Below are 25130 nucleotides of genomic sequence, written 5' to 3' on the forward strand. Positions count from 1 at the left end.
GTCTGAACTGGGGTGATGAGGTGAGCTTCCGGTTCCCGCGCTCAGTGCACTCATGCGGTGGGGCTCAGCTCCTGCGAGACCCTGAGCCAGTGCTGCGCAGGCAGGAGGAGCTGTTTCCGCTGCCGGGGAGGCCTGTGCACGTGCTGAACCTGCTGCCTGGACTGTACCCCTCCCACTGGCCCAGTTTTTCTCTCTTTCCAGTGTCAGCGCAGAACCCCACCCCCAAGCCCTCCTCCAGGTAATAATACCAAGAACAACCAACCATCTCCTGAACTCACTCCGACGGCCTTCTTGGTCAGATGTTGTTCAAATTCTAAGAAAAATCGAATTCTGAATTCTGAGCTATCTATGACTTTGGCAAACTGGTTTCCTACCCCAGGAATGAGAACAACAAGAGAAGAAACCCAAAACATAATTCCGAAGCTGCGGGAAGATCAGAACAAGGAGGGGAAGGGTGTGTGAAGACACAACAGAAACAGCTTTCGCGGGAGGAACAGAACAAGATGCCAACAGTGGTCAGAGTGACCATTTATGCTGCTTGTCCGAATGGCCTTCCGACACTGAGTGACTCTCTACACTGGGAATAGCTGGAGCGCTCACTACTCAGAGTGATTTGGAAATGTTAACACTTGTATAAATGTCATATAATTAATTTCCAGTGGAGCATGTATTAACTACAAGGCTAAATATGTTAATGAGGCCAAATTTTCCGGCATGTGTAATTATTTTTTTCACTTGTTAGGAATCTTTTGTTATGTGTTTTCTGTTCGTAGTACTTGAAACTGCAACTTCTAAACACAGAATAAATAAAAAGAAAATATGTACAGGAGGAAATGGAAAAAAAAAATTGCCCCAAACCCCCTACTCGAACTTTGTCTCATTTAATCCCCCTAAAAGTCCTATACGGCAGGTATTATAATTTCTACTTTACAGATGAGGAAACTGAGGCCCAGAAAGGCTAAGCAGTGTCCAGCATCACCCAGTTGGTGAGAAGTGGACAAGGGGACAATGAGGACAATGCCGCCTTGATGGAGACAGAACCCAAGTGGGACCGGCAGGGAGGGCCCAGGTGGGACATCCCTGCCCTGCCTTGGTCTCTCGTGAATCCCTGAGCCATGGCAGCTGGGCTCCAGACCACAGTGGCAGCATGGTAATCACCTACTGACTTGGGTCTCTCCCTGGGACCATGAATTCCTTGAGGGCAGGGACCTGTCCTGTCTGCCACTGTAGCCCCAGCATCAGCTCTGTACCTGGCACATGAAGGGCAAGCAAGCATTAGCTCAGTGAATAACTGACCTCTAAGCCTCCGTCTTCTCATCCGAACAATGGGGTGGGTTTGGAAAGATAGCATACTTCAGGTGCTTAGCACATAGTAGGTCCTCAGGAAAAAATGAGGACTAATAATTATCAGTGGTCAATTATCTGTGCCTTAGAGGGGTCTGATCTATTCCCCTGTGGCCACATTTCCCCCTCCAAGCTGCTAGGAAAGAAACCATCCTCTAGGGGTCCCCCAGCCCAGAGTGAACCCAGAGACCCCCACAGCAGCCATTCTTGCCTCCCCTTGAGCAGGGCCCTCCAGGCTTCTGGAATTAGGGTTCAACCAGGGAGAAGGGACATGAGCAATGTCCGTGGGTCAACATTTTGTGTAGTGCACGAAAGCCAGGACCACCCTCCCCTGCCCCATGGGGGAGGGGGAACAGGTAGGAGTGTCACTGGTGCAGAAGAGGTGGGGGATGACTGGCTTACTCTCTGGCTGGGGTCCCTGGGACCATCCTGATGGCATCAGGAGTGCCCACTGGGCTGGGTGATGTGTTTTCTGAGTGTGACACCCATCGGCCAACAGAGGACAGCACATACATTTTTTATGATCTTGGGACGCTCAGTCCGGTCACGTTCACTTGAAAAGAGGCTGGGCGGTCCAGGGGACTAGTCATGTCTCAGTTGTTTGGATCATCAATAGGAGGGGACCCTTCTGCCCTGATCTGGAGGTCCCTGGGCAAGGGCTGCAGGTGGGGCAGACTTCAGGAGGTGTCTGAGTGTTGGGGGGGGGGGTGCTTTACTGTTGGAACCTTATGTACTTTATGGAGGGGGAGTACCTCATGGGGGAGGAGGCAGCTGTCAGCGCCAGAGGCCAGATCTTTGCCAGGTGGAGAGGGCAACTTCATGCCCCACCCCAAATTTCCCAAGTATCTCTCAGAGCCTGGCGCTGTGAATGTGGCAGTAAAGTGACATTAGCATGGGGAAAGGGAAGCGGGGCGTTATCTTTGGGCCTGAAGGGGAGTTGGTATTTGGGGGAGTTCTTGGGAACAGGGGATGTCAGTCCTGTTTCAAACCTGAGGCTTCCGGGGGACTCTGGTCTTCCCCAAGGAGGTTAGGGGCCACCAAGGGGTGGGTGGCAGGTGTGGGGACAGTCTGGGTGCTGCTCAACTTCCACTGTTTGTCCATGGGGGGTAGGGGGAGTGTTGAAAATGGGAGGAAGGGCTAACAGCACCTGCTGGCGCTGGCACTGGCACTGGTGTTCCCGAAAGGAGGACGCAGCTCTGGGGGCGGGTCTGAATCTTAAGTAGATGTGTCCCCATTCGGGCACCCCTACACCCGCATCTGAAGGCTCCCTGGAGCGCACTTGGAGGAATCCTGCGCACCCCCAGGATGGAGCCCAGCCTGGACTCCCTCCTCCTGCCTCCGCCCAGCCAAGTGGGGACTGTCCCCCCTCTCCCATCGCCCCCCCCCCCGTTTGGAGAACCCCAGTCTGTCCCCACGGGTCGAGGCTGACGTCCCCTCCGCATTTCTAGGAATGCCCCTGTCCGCTGACTATATTTGGAGAGGGTTTCGAGGAAGGCACCCGGGTCCCAGCCACAGCCCCCACCCCAGGCAGGGAGCGCGCTCAGCCGCAGGCTCTTGCCCTCTCTCTCCGACCCGGCGGGGAGGAGCCGCCCCGCCGCCAGATCCACTACCGCCGCCTCCCCAGCACGGCCAACCCCGGGCCGGCCCAGCCCCCGCCCCCGCCCCCGCCGGCCATAGGGCGTGGGGGGGGGGGAGCGGGGAGGGGGCCGGGCCCGGAGGGGGGACGGGGGCGCGGCTTTGTGGCGGCCGCGGATCGCGGAGGCCGGGAGCAGCCCGTCCGCTCCGCGCTCTCTGCAGAGCAGGGTTTCCTAGCCCCCCCCCCCCTCCCGCCCCCCATCACTTGGCTCTCGTCTGGGCGGGGAGGGATTTTTTTCTGGAAGTCTGCCCCCCACCCCACGGAGCAGGATTTGAGCCTGGGCTCTAATCTGGGCGGAGGCTGCAGGGCCCGCGGGGCACCCCCACCCCCCACCGCTCCGCGCACGCCTCCCCAGAGCCCCGAAAGGCGCAGCCCCAGGGGGCCTCCTGCTCCCCCGGAGGAGGCAGCGGCGGTGAGTCTCCCCTTTTCCCTCCATGGCACCCCTCCCCCGGGCTAGGGCAGGGGCCGCGGCAGGTGGGTGCCCAGGCCCGTGGAGCGAGGAGGGGTGCGGGGCGAACGCCTGGGGGGTGGGTGGGAACCGGAGCGGGGAGGCTGCGGCCGGAGCCTCCCGCGGCTCTCCCGGGACCCGGTGAGACGCTGGTCTGGGCTGCGATCGCCGCCGCCGCCCCCCGAAGCGGCGGGGTGGACGGTCCCCAGCCCCCTCCCCGGCTCCCGAGAGGGGAGTGTTGGGCGGGCGGGGTGGGATGGGGGCGAGGCAGCCCCCCACCTCCCTGGAGCTCGGGCTGGGAAACTAAGGAGGCGGTGGGAAGGGCAGCCACCCCGCCCCCACCCCGGGGAGCCCATCGGGAAACTGACTCGCTGCGTGACCCCGATATCAATGCTGAGCGGAGAGCAGGCCGCCGGCTCGCGGTCCGCGCCCTCCGCGCCCGCCGCTCCACGTGCGCCCGGGGCTGCGCTGGCTCGGATGGGGCCGGCGCCACCCTCCTGGGGACGTCGGGAGAGCCGGGGGGACGGTCCCCCGAGAGTTACCACCTCCCCGAAGTAAAGTTGGCCGCCCGCTCGCCGCGTCCCTCCCTTCCTCCCCGGAGCGGGCGGCCATAGCACGTTGGCTGTAGCTTTCGCTGGGCAGGAGTCAAAGGAAACTAGGTTCCGGGGTGCGGATCGGGGTGCCGGGGCCCGAGACCAACCGAGTTGCTCGGGCAAAAGTTCGGGGAGAAAGCAGCACAAGACATTTAGATTTGGGGGCGGGGGGAGCAGCGGTTCTGGCTTCTCCCACTTCCAGTCCCCTCCCGAGGAGCCCTGGAATGTGCCGCTCGGATCCTCTGAGGACACATCCATATTTATAATTTATTTTTAGGAGAAGTTGTGGAAAAGGGCGGGGGCTTAAGGTGGGGAAGAAAAGGTGTATGTGCGGGGGTGGCCTTTCAGAACCCAAGGGCTAATTGAGCTATTAAGATGCTGATAATTCCCCCCCAATCTGAGCAAGCAGCAAATTTGACTTTAATGAGAGACAATTAAGGGCACGGATAACTACACTTTAGCTGGATGGAGGTGGGGGTGGAAGTGTACCAGGCACCACAGGCACTCCCTTTGCGCTTTGCTAAAGGGCATTTTGGCCTCCCAGAGTCTTACCCGGCAAATTTCAGGCCCAACTGTGGATCTGGGGGCAGGAGAGGGGGGAAAGATCCCTCTATGGGGTGGGCAGATCCGCCCTCTCCCTACCACGACCCCAGCTTTTCCGGGTGATGAACTGTCATGTCTGCAGGAAAACCCTGTCATGATTCCTTCCCTTATCCAGGATTCTCCTAAATCCTGCCTCCAACACAGCCCGCCCCCGTGCTGTGAGCTGGGGAGGGGTCACTCCTCCAGAAAGGAGATGTTGAAGGCTGTGGTCCCAGAATCGGGGTTTTGAGGGCGAGATGAGTTTATGTTTTATCCAACTGGCCCACAAAGTCCCGCTTTTGGGGTCATTCTCAACAGCGAGGGACTCAGGTCCCCCAGCAGCCCCGGGAGAGTGAGGGAGAAAGCTGACACCCCCAGGCTGCGCCTCTGAAAGTCAGAGGGAAGCGGGGAGGTGTACCACTTGGGGTAAAAGTGAAAGGCTGTGTTGGGGATAGTCGTGTGTGTCTGTGTGTGTGTGTGTGTGTGTGTGTGTGTGTGTTGAACTTGCTGTGTTTTCCAGGGCCTCTTTGCTTGGAAGGCCAAAAGGAGATATGTGAAGGCAAAAGTACAACCCCCTCACCCCCCAATGGTTTGATGAGATGTTTTCATGGACAGGATTTGAAGGAAACGAGTGGCACATTGCTTGCTTGACACCCCAAAAACCAAACAGCGCTGAAACCACGAATCATAATTATATTAGATTTGCCTTCAGATCTGTCAGAGGAGCAGCCCTCTGCTTGCTTCCACGTGGAATCACAATATTTCTTTGCAAGTCCTTGCTGCCTCCCTCTAAGTCGTTTTATAAGAAACTCTGCATACAGGGAATTTCCAAAGGCAAGGATGGTGGAGGACAAATGCCCCTCCCAGAACATTAACCTTATTAAGTTGCATTAATTTACACACAACACACACACACACACACACCCCTGACATTTATTTGTAACCTCCGGATATCCACGTACCTTAATTTTATTTGCAAGCCTGGATTTCAATCCAGTGTGCACAACAGGGAATAGGAAAGTAAGGTACCTGAAAAGGTTCAGTGCTTAGTGGACAGGGCACATGGACACACAGATGACAGGGGCTGCACTGCCCCGGTTTTAGCAAAAGCACTTCTTGACTTCCAGAGTTCTTGCTCCAGCGAGGCTGGGCAGTGGGAAATTGTCACGCTGTAAAAGGGTGCTTGTGCTTTGCTGAATCGTCACTGCCGTCGGAGCTGACTGTCAGATCCTATTTGCTCTGCTAAGTAAGGATATCTCGCCAAATTAGCCTTTAATGATACTTCTACAAAGAGGGCGCTTTCTGTGAATTACCCAGGCCGGAACACGGAACGTTACGCCAAGATCCTGAGTTATAATCGCGGCGACGAAGCCGTATGTTGAGATTACTGAATTGTTACGTGTGGAAAATCAGGCAGGATTTAGTGCTAAATGGGAATGCCGAGTGTTTGCTCAGTACAGTCACTGCTTAAATTCAGCCCTCTGAAACCTTGCTCAGTACAGTCACTGCTTAAATTCAGCCCTCTGAAACCGGGCATGTAATTATAGGAATACCTTTAGCAAACTTTCCCCCCACCCCCCACCCCCTGCGTCTGGAAACAGGCAAAGCAGTATGATGAAGAGATTATAAATCAGTACTTTGCAAGTGAGAAGTTGTCATTAATTCGGCAAAGAATCACAGCTTCTTTTCATAGTCTTACCACCACCCCTCCCCCCACCCACCAAGGGAAAAAGACACCTAAACGTGGAACTGATGTACACACTGATTACCTTCTGCCTTTTCTCCTCTGCGTAAAATTTCATTAAGCAGTTGCTATCCCACTCCCCACAAGAAGTGTGGATTTAGGGGGGGAAATAGCAACTCTGAATTTCGTTTTTAGCAATACACAAGCCATGGCGAATCTCACAGGGGGGGAAATATTTCGAAGGAAAAGAATATGGTATAGCCGGGGGTAAAATTTTTAGAGGTGCTGCGGCAGTGAAACGGATACTTCCTTAAAAATAAGACATGTGTGTATGACTCAAACCAATGAAAGCTGGACGAGTCCCCACGAGGGACACTCCCTCTATTTCTTGTTTCCCAGGCCCCCCTCCCGCCTTATATTAAGAACAGAAAGAAGATTCTTACCAGATAATAAACTTACAGCTTCCTAATAGGTTGGCTCGCCCTCTTTTAATTGGGATTGTAAATACAGCTATTTCAGACGTGAGGATAGAAATTAGTCTGATGGAAAAGTTAGTCGACTCCGTAGTTACAGTCGCTTGCCAGAAAACAGGGGCACCCGCAAACAAAATAAAACATTGTTGGCTGGAGTTATTGAAGCTGGAAATTTCTGTCTTTCCCAGCGTCCTAAACTCAGGGAAATGTAAAGTCCTTTTTGCTTCTCATTTTTGGAAAGAGGTGAAAATGAACCCTGGATAAAGACACCTACACAAACATGATGTAAACAACCGTAGACTTGTCAGGCCTAGTAGCTGCGCAGGCTTTTCAGGCCAGAGGGTGGATGTTGAAGAGAGTTTGCAAGGAGTGGAATTGGGGGTCCCTTCATCACCCCGAGGCCCCGAGCCCTCCTTGTGGTGTCTTTTCAGAGCAGCCAACCATCAGATGCTGCTTTCTCGGCGTCCTCAGCTGTAGGGGGCATGAGCAAATATTTAGAAAGCCTGAACGTTTCTGATTTTACGTCATCTTCCTTATATAAAATGTTTGAGCTTAAGGACCCACAAAGCCAAATTGTTGCTCAGTGTCCTTGAATGGCTGCATCAGCCCATGAGAGGGAGGCACACCTAGGAAATGGAAACTCATGCTGGTGTCACCAGAAAGCCATTTAAAAAATGCATTGGGACGATGGGGGCAGATTTGGCCTCCGCCGGAGGACCTGGCCCCGGCAGGGAAAGGAGTGCGAGGCTGGCCTGTGCCTTCGGGGAGCTGTGCGGCCTGGTGTGAAAGTTTCCTCAGAGGTGTGCCGAAAGCTAGGCTGTCTTGTTGGAATTATGGGTGAGGTCAGTGCCCAGGCCTGTTGGCATCTCTGCCCAAGACAGCCTGGACTGCTGCCAGTGTAGGCCTGAGTGTGGCCTCAGAGCCACTGCTGGAGCCCAAACAAGCCCCAGGCAGGTGCCCCGGGGTCTCTCCTCCCGGGACCCAGCCCGCAGCATTTCTTGGCCAGAAGGGGGGTCCTGGGCTCCCAGGGCAGCCTCCTCTGAGACGCTACAGGGTTCACTGTCCGGTTACCACGTGGGCTCGGGTGAGGGCAGAACCCACTTTGTGAAATAAGCACAGTCTCCCAAATGCTCAAAGGGAGACAGGGGGGGTGGTCCTAAGAGCTCCAAGCAAACCTGCCTCCAGTCTCGAAGGTTCTGGGGCGGAGCTGTACTTTTGCAGGCCAGGCTGAGGCTCTCTGCTGTCTAGCAACAGGGCTCCCCAGCGATCCTGCCCTGGGGGCGGGGCGGGGGGCGGCAAGGGGGTGAGGCCCAGGGGCAGCAACAAAGCACACACACAGCTAAGCCACCTGCGAGCTACCTGTGTGTGTTTGCCCGTCTTCTCCGGCCAGTGGGCCTCTCCTCCACCGGCGCTGAGCCCTCTTATCACGGGGAACCTGGGAAGGAGGGCAAGGTTGTAGCCCTAGAGTGGGGAGAAGGCTTTGGGGGACCATCGGTGGGCCAGCTGGGCGGATGAGGGGACATCCGTCTGAGCCCCCCTGGGAGGGTGCCCCGAGAGAGAACTGGATGAGCGTTCTGGGAGAGAAGCAGCAGGAACCCGCTTGGGGAAGGAAGTTGCATCCAGCTCTGAGTCAGCCATTCCCACGGGACTCCCATTGGCCCCCGTAACTGGACACCAGGCCACCAAAAGGCCTCGTGGGCTCCTGATTGCATCTTAGAATGGCACTAAGAGGTCCAGACTGGGCACTCGCAGGCCAGGCCATATTTAGCCTTAGGTTCACCCAACGAATATTTTAGGTGCTGCTTGAAAGAAGAGATCTGGTTGCTGGCTGTCACATGGCCAGTGTAGACCTGCTCCCTCGCAGGCCTGGCCCAGACGGCTCACTGGCATCTGTGCGGAGTCCCCGCCAGAGACCCAGAGCCACGCGACAGGTGCCAAGGAGCCAGCGAGCACCGGGTAGTTGGTTCTGTGTCGGGAAGCTTTTCGCCCCATTTTCATTCTGTTGGCGATAAGGACGCCTCCATTCACAGAACTCACAGAGGCTGTTTTGAGTCCCTCTCTCCTGCGATGGCCAGTGTGATGGCCCAGTGTGATAGGCCAGCTTGCTGAGTGAGCAGCCTCCTCCTCCTCCTCCTCCTCCTCCTCCTCCTCCGGTGTCAGTGACGGTGGGAGGGGTTAACCCTTTCACAGCCGGGGGTGCTGGTGGGCACAGGGGCCCTGCCTGTGGAGACCTCAGGGCCCACATGCCCCATGGGAGCCACTGCCCTGGACTCCTTCCTTAGCCTCAGTCATTAGTGGTGGGCCCGGAGGGATGGTGCGTGGCCCTGAGCAGTGATTTTCGAGCCTTTTTGCCCCACCAGTGATAACCTGTAGTCTCCCCTAATCAAGTCTTCACCCTTCTGTTGGTTGGACGGCCGTGGAAACCGCTGCTCGCTTTCCAGATATTTTCATCCGGGTCTCCCAGTTGACTTACTTTCCCACCTTCCAGGGGAGGAGGTCCTGATGGAGTCCTGGCTCACTTAGATCATTAGCGAGAGTTTGGAACAACCACTGGGGTCTTGGGGAACGTCGCAGGGTCCAGCAAGGGCCTGGCGTTGGGGAATGGCCCCTGGAACCTGCTCTGAGGTTCCAGATCCTGGTCTTCTGGGCACAGGCCTGGTTTTCTGGGCACAGAGGCGGCACATCTGCATTGAAGCCGCTGTGTGGAGACGCGTTTAGCCAAATATCAGCCAATCATGATCAGCCTTTGGGGGCCTGGGTGGAGCCACCGTATACCACGAAAGCCTTGGCTTGTTGCAAGTTTGCTCTAACTTTGTACATTTTTTCCTTTTTAGTTTTGGCTCTTGGTGCTCAGAGAGCCACCACTTCCTGCCCAGCTGGTTCATTACCGCAGGGAAAATGAGGGACTTTTGGGGGCAGATGTGTTTCCATTCCACTATCATAATGCCCCTAAAAATCCTTATTGCTCTTGCAGTATTCCTCGGGGGTCCCTGGGCTGGCCCCGGACGGCTGGGAAGACGGCAGGTCTGAGTTCCTCCAGCAACTAAAGGAAGAGAGGACATGCCCTCCCCACCCCCACCCCATTCCCTCCGCTGGTCCCTGACAGATCTCCCCTCATGGTGCTCAGATGGTTACCACCATCCACAGATACGGGTGGCTACACATGCTGTCTGCCCTGCAGGCACAGGACGTTGGAGATCAGGCCTGGGAAGAAATGGGGTGGCTATGGCTACTGTCTGCGTTTGCGTGGGGTTCCTGGGGGGAGGTGGGGAAAGTGGGAAAGAAACAGGTGCTACCTGTTGGACAAGGTGAATTTCACACTCTGCCTGGTGCCTTCCAGCCGGGCCTCCGGGATCCTTGCCTTGGCAAGGGCCCTGGGCAGTGCTGGCCTGCTCGCCTGCAACCTGAGACAGACCACTGTCCCACTCGCTGCCTCGGTTTCCCTATCGGCCAAAGGAGGGGCAACAGCCCCTGCTCTGGTCCCAAAGCGTTCTTGGTTGTTCCCAACGTTACAATGAGTTCAAGTTGGTATACCAGCTGCGAAGGCGCTTTGGAAATGGGGCCGTTAAAGCATCCAGCGTGGAAGGTATTAGTGCTAGCATTTAGTTATTGACACGTGCCAAATATGCCAAGGCAACTCACGGGAGGGGAGACTGCAGCCCACAGAAGCTCTGGTTTCTGGAAGCAGCCACCCCCAGCTCTGTGTCACCCCAGGCAAGTGACTCAATTTCTCTGAGCCCCCATTTCTCATATACGAGGAATAGAAGCTTTTAGGAATAGAAGCTTCCCAAGTCTGATGTGGCACCTGGCTAAATCATTCTAACAGGTATTTGTTTGAAGAGCTCATTTCTATTCGCGGCAACCGGTTGGTTTTCAATTTCAGGTAGAGATAGAAGCCCCTCCCCCCTTTTTTTTTTTACATCAGTTTATGTAAGTGAAAAAGGGTGAGTTGCTTGAAAGAAGAATATTAAACAAAGAATACAGGTGGTATGGAGGATGGAGCAGAAGTCAAGATGGTAGCTTGTAAAGTTTCCTAGGTCCACTAACTTTAGAATCCTTTTTTGCTTTTGGGATTTTCAAGATGACCCCGTGTAGTTGGGGTGGGGAGGGGTGTGCTCCGCCCTGACAACCTGAGTGTCACATGCCTTCCCTTGATGGAGTGGGCCCACCCCTTCCTTGCTCGCCATCATCAATGAGACCACTCAGACCTTGGCCCCTACACCCACCCATAGCTCTTATTTAGCTCTTATTTCAGGACCATGATGCCCCAGTGCCCTCTTTCCCGGCCAAGGCACCTTCTCAGTGAAATGGGGAGGAATATTAAACCCTCTGTGTCAGAGCAGGGGCTCAATCAGGCAGCTCTGATGGGTCCCAAAGGGCACCAGCAGCCCTGGGATGGGCAGGGGGCACAGCAGTGCCCTCGGCTTGGAGGGAGGCTCCTCAAACAGGCCCCCCTGTGCCTGCCAGGGCACCAGCTCCCCGCCCACTCCTGGGATAGTGGCTTGGAGAGGAAGCAGTAAGCGCTGGGTCCCCCCTGGGCAGGGGCAGACTCCAGTTTCACTTTCTGCTGTGTCATGGGGTGGGGGGTGGCATCGGGGCCCAGCTGGCCAGCTGGGGCGGGCACCTAGACAGCTGCCAGCCCAGCTGCCAGGGCACAACCCACACCCACTCCTGCCCAGCGGCCTGCCAGAATAGGGGCTGGGCCCTCGGGCCACCCCTTAACTGCCTCTCCCCACAAAGTGGGGAGAACCTCAAGTGAGAAAAGCCAGGTGTCGGAGTGAAATGGTTCCTGTTGATTCTGGATGAGAGCTCTCTGACCGGACACCTGCTTCCTGCCTCCCTTTACTGGGCACATGTCTGCTGAGGACCTACTGTGTGCCAAGCTCTGGGACAGGTGCCGGCGGTACACCAGGGAGCAAGACAGACCCTGCCCTCTTGGGGCTCCCAGTTGAGTCGGGGGGAGACAACGAAAGAGTAAGCAAAGAAAGAAAGAATGCCCTGTTGTGGGGAAAGTGCCGCACTGTAGGCTTGGCGTTAGCATCTCGGAGGGGCGTGCATACATGCCTGTCTACGCACATGTGCGTGTCAGCAATGTGTCAGCTCCGGGGACACACAGCTAGATGAAGAACACAGACCTGGGGGCCAGATGTCCCCTGTTTGAATCTGGACTCTTTCACTGACGGGTGAGTGAACTCAGGTGACCTCAGGCAAGTCCCCGCTCCCGAGTTCCCCTGTCTGGGTGCTGGAGTAAAAGTGTCTCCATGACAGAGCTGCAGTGAGGATGAACTAAGCAAACATCCCTAAAGACTAAGGGTTGTGCCTGGCACCGACCATGTGCTAGGTAAGTCTCAGCTCTTATCTAAGAATAATAAATGTGCACTGTTCTTCTAGGAGGCAATGCGGCTGCCCCCGCAGGCTGAGCGCACTGGTAAGATGGTGAGTCCTTCCTCCTCGCTAAGCACTTCCCATGCCTGGTCTCACGGAATGGCCACAGCCAACCCGCAGCTGGGCCTGTTCAGATGAGGAAACTGAGGCGCAGGCAGGTGAAGAAATGTGCCCAGTGGTACCCAGCTGGAAAGGCCTTTGACCCCGGGTGCAGGGCCGGCATCAGGGTTAGGGGCCCTGCACTTGCTTGAATGCTCTGCTGTTGTCATCTTGAAATTCTTAATAATTTTGGAACCAGGTGCTCCGGGTTTTCGTTTGGCAAATTATGGAGCCAGTCTTGCCCGGATCTGACTTACTCCAAATCTGCCACTCTTAACTCCCACCATCAGGCAGCCAGGCCCAGAGTCGTTTTTTCAGATCATCAATACAGTGTTTAGTGTGGGACTGAAATTCTGGGGAGAAAATGATGATTTATTATGGGGCCGAATTATCCAAGTATGTATTTGTTTGTCTGTTGCCCCTATTAGAACACGGGCAGGGACGTTGCCAAGGTCAAGAACCCCAACTCATTCATTGTTATATCCTCAGGGCCTAGCATGTATTAGCTGCTCAGTTAATAGATGTGACACAATCAATGAATGGGAGGTTGACCAATCTCCGGAACCAAACCTATTTAAAGGACACCTTCCAGGAAAGCAGGTTGTTGGGGTGGTCCCTGGCCACCTCAGCAGGCTTCTGGACAGCCCCTGAAGGATGTGGAGACACAGGTTTCTTTCCTCTCCCCGACCCAACATGAGTGGTTAAAGGCATGTGGTCCTGGACTCCTGGGCATCTGTTATTGGGGGAAGTGCAGTGTTCAGCTGAAAGAATACTCAGGTTTCTGTTCTGGGCAGGTTCAAGTCCCAGCCAGGGGTCAGGGAGCACAATTTCCTGAACAGCTTATTGAAAGGGGTTGAATTTTTGGATTAAATGTCCTTTTTCCTCTGAAATTCGAGTTCTTACCGTCTCAAAGCTCCAAATTATAAATATTACTGAGAAGCAAAGAATCATTTCAAAAGCCTTTAAGAGATTTATAACAATAATAAACATGCAGACGTGTTTTGTTTTGTTTTTGCCAACGATTTGCATAGGCATTGTCTCCATTGCTTCAGCTAACCTTGTGAAGCAGGAGTTACTGTCCTCATTTCCTAACCGTTACAATCGCCAGCATATATTGAGTACCAGGCACTTTATACGTATCAAGTCATGTTAGTTGCACAAGCAACGTATAAAGGAGGCACTGTTATTATTATCTCTGGCTTTCTGATGAGAAACACGCTTGGAGAGAGGAACTGACACGTCCGAGGTCACACATCCAGCATGTGGTGGGCTGGGCTTCAAGCCCACATCTTCCATCCCAGGGGCCAGCAGCTAAGTATTTTAGGCTCTGCAGGCCACATGGTCTCTGTCCAGCTATTCCACTCTGCCACTGTAACAAGAAACCAGCCATAGATAAACATATGTAAAGGAACAGATGGGTCGGTGTGTTCCCATAAAACTTTATTTACAAAATACAGGAAGTGGGCCACATTTCGCCCACAGACTATAGTTTGCCCACCACGTTCCAGATCCAAAAACCTGCCTTTCTGTTAGGAAGAACCTGGCCCTGGCAACATTCTTTGCCAGCCCCTCTCCCCACCTGTGAGGTGACTAAGTTACATTTCAGAACAAAGACCACTGGCTCTGGAGCGTTCCAGTAGGCCTCCCCTTCCTTGAAGGAATTAGGGGGCTCTTGGAATTCACCACTGCTTAGACCTGTGGTCGGCAAACTGCGGCTCGCGAGCCACATGCGGCTTTTTGGCCCCTTGAGTGTGGCTCTTCCTAAGCCTTAGGAGTACCCTAATTAAGTTAATAACAATGTACCTACCTATATAGTTTAAGTTTAAAAAATTTGGCTCTCAAAAGAAATTTCAATCGTTGTACTGTTGATATTTGGCTCTGTTGACTAATGAGTTTGCTGACCACTGGCTTAGACTTTACTAGTGACTGCTATGATGGAATACCTTGGGGATTTTAAATTGTAATTTTATTATCTGTCAACTCTGAAAGGGGAAAGTGTTGTAGTGAAAGGAAAACCCTCAGTAGGGCACTTTGGCTGTGGAACAGTCACCTCTTCAGAGAAGGAAAAATATCTTAAGACACAAAAAAGGTAACCGCAAGTGGATGGCAATTGGGTATGTGGGGGGCAATTTCCCCAACAGGCCAGAGGCTGGAGCTTAAGGATTCCTGTCAAGAGGATGGGGGAGGGCATGATTTTTAAAAACAGTTTTATTGAGATGTGGTTCATGAACCATACAGCTCATCCATTGAAATTATATAATCCAGTGCCTTGGAGTATATTCAGATGTAGGCACCGTTCATGGCAATCAATTTTAGAACATTTTTATCACCTCAAAGAGGAACTCCGTACCCTTTGGCATTGCCCTCACCCCTGAACCTCCAATGCACCCCACCCCCACCCTAAGCAAGCACTGATCTATTTTCTGTCTCTGTGGATTTGATACTTCATGCAAATGGAATCATAAGTATGTGATCCTTTGAGACTGGCTGCTTTCACTTAGCACAGTGCTCTCAAGGTTCACCCATGCAACAGTACATATGAGAACGGCATTCCTTTTAACAGCCACGTTTTTATTTATCCATTTGTCAGTTGGTAGACATGTCCATTGTTTTCACTTTGGGGCTTTGCTGAATTACGCAGCTGTGAACATTGCTGTGTAACTTTTCGTGTGGACATCCGTTTTCATTTCTCTTGGGCCTATACCTAGGAGTGGAATTGCAAGGTCATAGGGTAACTCCACGTTTAACTTTCTGAGGAACTGTCAGAGGCACGTCTTATATTGCTTTTTCCAATTTTGTATTCTGGAAATTTCCTGTTACTGGAAACAGAGAAAAACACTGTGACAAGCACCCCATACTCATCATCCAGGTTCAACAATTATCAACCTTCCGTCAGTCTTGATTCTTCAGCCTGTCCTTCTCCCCTTTGTTTCCCGCTAAGGAGTTGGAAGCCAGTTTAAACACCTCACTTTATGTTGTTAACTTGGCTGAAATGTCTTTTGCCTCAAACCCTCCGTTCGGGTCTCCTACACCCACATCCTTGTGTGGATGGAATTTGGGGAGAACGGAGGCATCAAAAGCAGTCTCCAGTGGATCCGTGTAGGGTGGAAAAGGAATAGCTTCTGAGTGAAACAGGACTGGTGACATCATTTGCAAAATGAAAATGTGGAGCCCTTTATTCAAAAACTAATAATGTGTTTAAAATGACAAGAGCAGAGCATAAAACCAAACGCTGGCCCCGTGCAACTGTTCAGGCCACATGCCCCTGAGACCAGCAAAAGGCTGCCCAAGCAGAACTGATTCATTGGACACAGGAATTTAAAGCCTTTGGTGCCTGGGAGAGACATACGTACCCGTCACCCCCAATCCCTGGAAAAGTTCCAAGGAAAGTTGGGTCTCCCCTGGTATGTGGGACAGGGTTCAAACCTATTGAGTCTCCAAAAAATTAGATGACCCCAGCTGACATGTGGGTTATAAGTACTTTAAAAAAATAGCCACTTGTCTTAAGCCTTCTTCCCTAAGAGCCCACAGTTGTCTGACTTGGCCACACCATTGTGTCCTGGACTCGGAGTGTACCCTGATATCACAGCAAATAATAGGCCTGCAGTCTTCACCACCGACGCCTGCTGGTCAGCAAACAACCCGGAGCTACAGGGGGACCAGGAATGCCCATTAGAGGCAGGTGGCCTGGCAGACATTGGCACCCAGGCATGGCACCCAACCCCTCCCAGCTCAGACACAGCTCCATTATCCTTCTCAAAGAGTAGCCTCTACCCACCCTTTGAACATTAGTTCCTGCACTTATCTAGATTCTCAGCCCAAGAAGGCAGAAGCTCCCAGCCTTTAGTGCACCCAAGGCTGCACTTACACTAACAACCTTGTCACGACTGGGAAGAGGGAGGAGAGAACAGATAAGGAGGTTGCAGCTCCTCCTCTTCTCTAGGACAGTCAATGAATGTTCATTCATTCCATCCGTGATTTGAGTACCGACTACACATAAGGGACTGTGTACTGGGTTTGAGCCGTGTAGTAACCAAGACAGGCACAGTTCCTCCCCAGAGAGGCAGGAGAGGCCGTCGTAAACCAAAGATGAACAAAACATTGTAAGTGTGATTAAAATAATTACGTAACAATAACAAAAGCAACCACAACAATCAGGTCTGAGTACATTCTGGCAGCTCTGGGGTTTATAGACAGCCAGCGCGAGTCTTAAAGCAAAGCCCGGCCGGCCGAGAGTGACAGCAGCACCGCCAGGAGAAGGCAACAGAGGTAGGTGGTTCTGTTTTCGCTTTTGCTTTTTCCCTGCCAGCGCTTTCTCTCCCACTTCCTGTAACAGATGTGACACCCCGTGGGAATGGCGGGAGAAGGCCTGGGAACACCCATCCCTCAGCTACAGTCAGGGTCCAGGTGTGGACACCTGGCCCAATACCACTAATCACAGCAGCCCCCTTCTGAGCCAGCCACAGTGCTTGCTCCAGGTGTGGTCATGTGACCCAAGCAGGGCCAATCCAGATTGTCCTAACTGGAGCTGGTGGGAAGGTTGCTTTTCCTCCTCTCCAGTATCCAGCGCTACCTGTGCCCCAGATATTGAGGCCAGTGAGCAGAGGGGAGCATAAATGTGAGATGGAATGGAGGAGAGAGGGGGGAGTGGGAGAGACTAGTGCTGCATTCTGAGCCCAGAGCCTTCCAGTCCCTGGATCAGCTCAGGCTCTCCCTTCTTCATAGCTGCCCGAGTGAGTAAACCCCCCCCCCCTTCTACCCCAATAAGATCAACTTTGGCTTCTGTGTGGCCCAAGGCAGCCCAATTCCAGACTTGGGGACTGTTTCCCCCTTCGTGGATTGTGTGGCACTGAAAGGGGTAGGCTGTCCTCAGAGCTCATCCTCCCTAGGTGTGCCTGCTGGACTTGGGAATACAAGAATCCCTAGACACATGTCCGCGTGCCCCTCCCAACTAATTTCCCACGGAATCAGAGCTAAAGACTGCCCCCCAATTCCTGCTGTCTCCATCTCCCAGACCCCATCCCCACACACCCCTCATCTCCCACCCTGCTCTCCACCATGGACAGAGCACGAAGCTTGTCCTGGCCTCTGCTCTGCTGCCCCCCACCACCCCGTGTTGTATCTGTAATGACTCACTTATGAGTGCTCCCCCATGAGTGAGAACCGTGAGCATGGGGGCTCGGGTCTCACTCATCTTTGCACCCCCAGCCGCTGGCACACAACAGGCAGGCAGCAAGCCTGGGAAGGAGGGAGGCAGGGAAGAAAGATGGAGGGGAGAAAAGGGTGCTCATTCCTATTTATTCTGGTCCAACCAGTGGGTGACTCGGAAAGTCAGTCAAGTTGTGTATTGGTTTCCTCTACTCCAATGTCACCTTCTGGGAAGAGTGCATTCTCCCAGTCCCCTTCCTGGCCCCTTCCCTTTTCTATGCGGTCTTATTCTCTTTAGCACCTTCTACCACTATCAGTTTTTCCCTATGCTCCGTTTATTTTACTTACTACTTCTCACTGAAATGCCACTTCCAGGGGGGCAGGCATCTTTGTTTTGTTCTCTGCTGTATCCTCAGCACCTAGAACTCTACCTTTCACTTAGTAGATGCTCAATAAATATCTTTGGAACGAATGAATGAATTCTTTGTGTTCACCAAAGCCACGGGTTTAGTAAGCTTGTTTCTTAAAAGAGCCAGGCACGTCATGCATTTTACAGGTGTTGTGTAGTCGGTGATGTATTCGTTTCCTAGGGCGGCCATAACACCTGACAGCTAAACCTTGAACAAGGTGGTTTGAACTGCACAGGTCCACTTATACATTTTTTCCCCAGTAAGTATCTGTACTGTTCAATCTGTGGTTGGGCACCCACAGATGCAGAGGGCCGACTGTATGCATTGCTCTACGCCAGTGGTTCTCAACCTTCCTAATGCCGCGACCCTTTAATACAGTTCCTCATATTGTGGTGACCCCCAACCATAAAATTATTTTCGATGCTACTTCATAACGGTAATTTTGCTAGTGTTATGAATCGTAATGTAAATATCTGATATGCAGGATGTATTTTCATTGTTTGCGACCCACAGGTTGAGAACCGCTGCTCTACGCCGTTTGATACAAGGAACTTGAACACCTGTAGATTTTGGTATCCATAGGGGGCCCTGGGACCACTGCCCACGGATACTGAGGGACAACTAAGTTTTGGGGAGTCAAAAGTTAAACACAGATTTTTGACTGTGCAGTAGGTCGCACCCCTAACCCCTGCATTGTTCAAGTGTCAATTGTACTACAAACTAAGTGGCTTAAAACAACAGAAATTTGTTATTTCACAATTCTGAAGGCTAGAAATCCAAAATCTGGCAGGGCTATGCTCTCCCTACCCCCATGACTCCACCTCTCACCCAGGTGCTCCAGGAAAATCCTTCCCTTGCCTCGTCTACCTTCTGGTGGCTCTGATATTCTTTAGTTGTGACCACATCACTCCAGTCTCTCCTCTGTCTTACCCGTTTTCCTCTCTGTGTCTGTCTCTGCTTCTGTCTTACCAGGGTGCATGTGAGAAGCATTTAGCGCCCATCTGGATAACACAGGATCAACAGCTCCTCTCAAGACCCTTAACTTAGTCACGTCTTTGCCATATTACCACATTAGGTAACATTCACAGGCTCCCGGGATTAGGAAGTGGATATATCTTAGCTCTCTGGGACCACCGTTCAGCCCACTACTGGTTATTTGCACAAAGAGCAGATACAGCAAAGATTCCCACCACCACTCCACTGGCCTGACATGTAATGAAAAGAGTATTATTGTTGTATTATGTTGCTCCAATCAGAGTGTGAACATGATTCTCAGAGCACCATTTTGTTTTTTAATTATCCCAATTAAAAGAAATCATAGCAGGCTTATGATAAACATAGTACAGAAGAGTATATGTGGGAAATAAAGGAGCCCCTTTGCAATTTTTCTGGAACTCCAGTTGCATTTTCTCAAAAGTAAACACCGTAGGCAGTTTACATAATCTTCACAAATTTTCTAAATATATTCAAGTGCACACACTTTTTTAAAATATGTTTTTATTGATTTCAGAAAGGAAGGGAGAGAGAGAGAGAACTATACATCAATGATGAGAGAGAATCATCGCACACCCCACACTGGGGATCAAGCCCGCAATCCGGGCATGTGCCTGGACCGGGAATCAAACTGTGACCTCCTGGTTCATGGGTCGATGCTCAACCACTCAGCCACACCGGCCAGGCTGCATACACTTTTTTGCTCATAACATTAAGATAACCGGGGGTGTTACAATATATTCTGAAGATAGCACAGCCCTCTGACCCACCTCATTCTTTCTAGTGATTTCTAGCATTGCATCTACTTAACTGTCCCACACTGGCCAACATTTTCATTAACTCCAGGATTTTGTTGTTGAAAACTATATGCTCTTTGGCATGTGTTGAGTGTATTCATAGGATACATTCCCAGAAGTGGATCTCTCTCTCTCTCTCTCTCTCTCTCTCTCTCTCTCTCTCTCTCTCTCTCTCTGTCTCTTTGTTAATCCTCACCAGAGGATATTTTTTCCATTGCTCTTCAGAGAGAGTGGAAGGGGGGGAAGGAGGGAGAGAGAGAGGGAGAGAGAGAGAGACAGAGAGAGACATCAGCTGGCTACCTCCAGCAGGGCCCCCATCAGGGGACAGGGAGCCAACCCAGGCATGCACCCTTGACCAGGAATTGAACCTGCGACCCTTGGAGCACAGCTGATGCTCTAACCACTGAACACACTGGCCTGGGCAAGAAGTGGAACTTCCCTCAATCAAAGGATATGTGCATTTTAATTTCTACAGCTACGGCCCAGTGCCCTTCAAAAAGCTGGTATCATCCCCACACCCATAAACAGTGTGTGTGAGGATGGCAAGGACCCTGTGTGCCAGGGGAAGCAATTCCAAATGGGGTAAGTACACGTTCCATGCCAGCCTGGATGGGGGTGGACCCAGCCTCTGAGGTCATCCCTGGAGCTTTCTGAGGCAGTAAGTGTTCGCAGTTCTCGCTAGCTTGGGTTTTATAAACAAAGGCAGAGTTTGGGGAGGTGAGCCAGGCCCGTGCAGCGAGAAGCATTGTGTAATCCAGTATTTATATCTTTAGTACAGTTAGAACTTAAATATGGACAAAACATATTTTTCTGTTAATTTACACAAACAAATATGTTCCCGGGCCCAACACCTCTGGTGCCAAGTTTCTAGGGGAAATGAAATTCGACTGTGAGATTATAAACCGCTAGGGAGACGATGAAAATGGAAAAGCCGCGGCAAGTTAGCTTTCCGCATCCAGATCTGGGCTGCTGAGCGGTGTCGCTTTCTGTCTTCATTGCAGATAAACCTGCCAGTAATTTCAGCGAATGAGACGCAGATCCTGGAAAGGCCAGAGGATGGAAAACGCTCCAGTTTTGATAAAAGGAGGTCTGCTCTGCCTCCAGTCCTCCCTCCTGCTGGTCAGGACGCGCACAGAGGAGCTGATGAATTGAGGGAGAAGAAACGAGGCCGATGTGAGCCGCCTTTCAAGGGCTGTGCTGATATACAAGCCCAACAACCTGACACTGGTCCAAGAGGGGATTAAAGCAACATGCTGTTGTGAGTGATTGCTTAATTTATTGAGTTGTGGCAAGATCTGTAATGAAACACAGCCCTTGCAACTGATAACCTCCGGCTGCAATTGAACTTGACAATTAAGGAATATTTTCCAAGGATTTTTCTGGAACAGCTTAGAATTTTTTGTCTCTGTGGTGGGGTGCTTCTGAGCGCTCATTTTGCCAGGCAAGCTTTTTTCTTTTCTTTTTTAGGAATGAAAGGCTGATGTTAATAGGAAATAAGCGTCACTTTATTGACCGCCTCGTGCACACCAGGCACTTATTATACTTTATCTCTAATCCTGACAATGGCCCAACGAAGGAACTCTTATTCGTCCCTATTTTACAGATATGAGGTTTCCCCAAGTGACATTGTCCAAGTCTGGAGCTACTAGCCATTGGTGGCTATTTACGCCTAAATTAATTAAAATTTTAAAAATCAAAGAAATTCACTTCCTAGGTTGCACTAGTAGCTAGCGCAGGTGCCCACTCCCCAGGTGTGGCTGGTGGGTACCACACTGGACAGCTCAGATACGGACCATTTCGATGACTGTGGAAAGTTCTCGTGAACAGTGCTGTCCCAGAATGCTCACAGGTAGAAGTCCAACCCCTTGCTTCAAAATTCTCCCGTTACCCCTTGCTTCTTGCTTCTCTTCCTGGGGCTGAGAAGTAAGGACTGGAGCTGTGAGGCTAAACGCTGGCTGCACATTCACGTTACCTGGGCTGCTTTAAAAAATATTGATGATATGGCCCCAGCCCTGGAGATTCTGACTTTACTGTGATCGGGGGTGGGGGGGTGGGGAGGCGGGGAGACAGGCATAAGGGGCTCTATAATTCCCCATGTGTACAGCCAGGATTGAGAGCAGCTAGGAGAGCGGGTCCACATACAGTAAGGTGGGAAGAACTGGCTCATCTCCCAGCAGAATGGGGTCGCTGTGGACCCAGACGTGGGCTTCCCCCAGGCCTGCATCTGATATGAGGTTTCTAGGTGTTCAGTAACTTTCATCAGACGGCTCGGGGTCCTTCCTGCAGGCAGGGAAGACCTGAGTGCTTTCTCACACGCGTCCTGCTCAGTGGAGACACGGTGAGGAGCTCTGCTTTCAGGAACAGGCCCCGTCACGCCGCCACGGAAGGAAGGGGATGGGCTGCGAGACCACAGGGACAAAGTGGGGTCTGCAGCCCCACCTTTGGAGTGGGAGCCTCGGGACGAGCCCATGCTGTAATCTGCCTGACAGAATAAAAGTGTTTCCCAGCTCTGTCAACAGAGACATTGCAAGGGAAGAAAAAGGGAGGGAGAGAGAACCTGCGGATTGAGAGAGACGTAAGAGACACATCAACCAATCCCAATGGAGGGAAAGGGTTAGAAATACTGACCAATCCCGTCACAGTGAGCACCGCCAGCACTCAGATTAGGGTCTCTATGCACCACCTCTGACGAGAAACCGGGGTTCTGTGCAGAGACAGCCGATCCCCGGTCTGAGGCAGGACATGTGCAAGGGGAGCCTGGAACGTCCTGTCACCAGGGAGCGTGGAAGCTCTGGAAGGCTCTGGATCATGCCCGAAAAGATGAAGGGGGCAATGTGATAGGACAGCTGGCCAGATGGGACAGTGGAGCATCAATAAGAACAGTAACTGCCCTGGACCGGAATGTGTTAGATATGTCCAATCTAAGAGTTCACAACGATACCTAGAAAAAAAAGCATAAACTCATCTGTCATCTTTGGGGGATGTTGAGAAACCAACTCATCATGTTGAAAATTGTTAAATAAAAGGAAAGAGTCAAGTATTTTTCCTTTCTGGTATGAACCGTACCTTACAGTAACCAAATAGCTGATAAAGGAAGTGTCTTTTTATGGAGGTATTCCAGCTAACACACAAATACAGAAGGATAGGATTTATTTGCCACTATTTTGCAACCTCTAATGGGTCCAGACAGTGATCATCGATGCTGCTAACATTCTGTGCCTTCAAATGGAAATCCAACACAGCCACTAGGAAATCATCATAAACACACACATACACACACAAGCATTAATCTAAGTAGCTTCTAGATCTAATTACTGATTTACAAGAAATATACAGGGGAGAGGAACATGTATAATACCAATATGGTGATGCAATAGGCAAAGTCCAGACTGTAGGACACTCTACAAACAAATCAACCCAGCTTCTCAACAAAGACACTGCAAGGGAAGAAAAAGGGAGGAAGAGAGAACCCGCAGATGGAGAGAGACGTAAGAGACACATCAACCAATCCCAGTGGATGGAACTTGTATGGGTCCCAATTTTATCCAACTGTAAAGAAAACATTTATGAAACAACCAAAGAATTTTGAACACTGAGTAGATATTTGCTGATATTAAAGTATTACTGTTAGTTTTAGTAGGGGTTATGATGGGATAAACCCCACTCCTCTTTTGGAGTCATATATGAAAATATTTGCAAAATAAATGATTTCTGTCTGGATTTTGCTTCTAAATATCTGAGATGAAAGAGGAGGAGAATGGGTATAGATAAAACAAGACTGGCTGAGAGTTGGTGGTTGTTGAAGCTGGGAGATGGGTAGTTGGGGTTCATTGTACCACATTGCTCTTGTGTATGCTTAAAGTTTTTCATAATAAAAGTAAATTTAAAAGTGAAGAACAGATTTTTCCTTTCTTTCACTCAAGGGTATTGGGCTGGTCTGCCCACCCGCTGGTGGCATCTCTGGGGCAAACCTGGGTAGCAGATTTGAAATAAATCTTAGCATGCGTGTGTGTGTGCACGTGCATGCACACACAGACAGACACACACACCCCCTCCTCCTGTCTCCATGGCAACCAGTTAGGTGAGACAGCACCATCCCAAAGGTTCCTGTCCTCAGGAGGATCAGGCCAGGCTTCCAGTGTCGTGCCAGGCCCACCATAGCTCCCTTTAGTCCTCGTCAGACCTTCACCAGGGGCACCCCCATCCGATCTGCCTCCTGGCACCCCCTCCCCATTAGCCTTGCCCTCCCTGTGTACCCCCTGAGGAAACAGAGGTCCATTCGTGGAAGAATAGGACCCCGAATTGGATTTAGCTTCAAATTCTGACTCCCCACTGAAAAGCAGACATGTAACCATCCTGAGCCTCATTTTTCTCATCTGTAAAATAGGCATAATGTGACCTCAACTAACTCAATACATATTATGGGGGGGGGGGGGTTGGGGGCGCGGAGAATGGCAAAAAGGACCTAGTCTCCACCACGTGGAGCTAGACATCCAGAGGTGAAAGGCAATCTGAACAGACTACAGTATAAGTGCCATGAAAGGCACATGTTATAAAATTTGAGATGTAAGGGTGCTTAGTCACATCCTAATTTTTTGAAAACTGGCAGTCACTACATAGGAAATACCATATCTCTCAATCATACTTTTCATTAACCAGAGTATCCATACTTCCAACTACTGAGTATCCAGCTATGCAGACACATGGAACAATTTCGCTTCACTTAGCGCGCACATTTCCACGCGGGAGGCACTATTATTCCCATTTTGTGGGGGAGGAAAGGAAGCACAGAGAGGCAAGGACCTTGCCCAAGGCTATCCCGTGGGTACAGGGCCCTGTCTTCTGCGATTGACCCTCTGCATTAAGCTTTGAAACGCAGCCACAGGGGCAGGAAATCAGAAAAGCTAGGAGACCAGTAAGCTCTCCGGGTCAAATTCCATTTTACAAATGAGGAAATAGTGGCCCAGAGAGGCCAAGCAACTTATCCTGGGCCCCACAGGGAATTAGCCGCTCAGCCTGTATCCAGCCTGCTGGAGGAGAAGGTGAAGGGAGGCCCCATGCGTGAGGGAAGCTGACTCTCACTGCCCCATTTAACGCTGTCCAAGCTGTCCTGGGACCGGACACTTAGATACTCAAACCAGGAAAGTCCTGGGCTAACCAGGATGAGCTGGTCACGCTGTCTCCTAGTGAGGTGTCTAAATGGACGTTTTCCAGAACGCGGCCCTGGGATGGAGCTGGCTGGGGAGAACCTCTCAGGCCCCGTAGAAGTGCTGGGCTTTACGCCTGTGGCCCCTGGGGTGTCACCCACGTGTCAGCCCAGGGGCCTCTGGAATGGCCCATCACCCAGCATCCTTCCTTACACCTCTCCAATCTGCCCCCACCCCGCCCCCAACAGCCAGAGTGCTCTTCCTGAACTGTAAACCTACTGGCCCCGTACCCCAGTCTACAAGTCCAACTAGTGCCTCATTTCTCCCATGGCTTTAGGACAAACTCTCCCTTTCACAGGCCTGAGGCCCCCTGGGGGGCCTTGTCCAGTCC

General features: G+C 51.8%; 1 long non-coding RNA gene across 4 annotated transcripts; it reads left to right on the plus strand.

The window, feature by feature from the left end:
- The first annotated feature begins 3112 nt into the window (after positions 1-3112).
- LOC132233103 (uncharacterized) lies at positions 3113-23478 on the plus strand. Of its 4 annotated transcripts, none has more exons than XR_009452557.1 (5): positions 3113-3392; positions 12152-16513; positions 20068-20174; positions 20594-21202; positions 21827-23478. It is a non-coding gene; the product is annotated as an uncharacterized LOC132233103 (long non-coding RNA). The 4 variants fall into 4 exon arrangements; XR_009452559.1 differs by having other exon boundaries at positions 12152-12196; positions 16403-16513; positions 20594-23470; XR_009452556.1 differs by having other exon boundaries at positions 20594-23478.
- Positions 23479-25130: the final 1652 nt, after the last annotated feature.

The sequence above is a fragment of the Myotis daubentonii genome, chromosome 4, assembly GCF_963259705.1.
Source record: "Myotis daubentonii chromosome 4, mMyoDau2.1, whole genome shotgun sequence".
Taxonomy (NCBI): Eukaryota; Metazoa; Chordata; class Mammalia; order Chiroptera; family Vespertilionidae; genus Myotis; species Myotis daubentonii.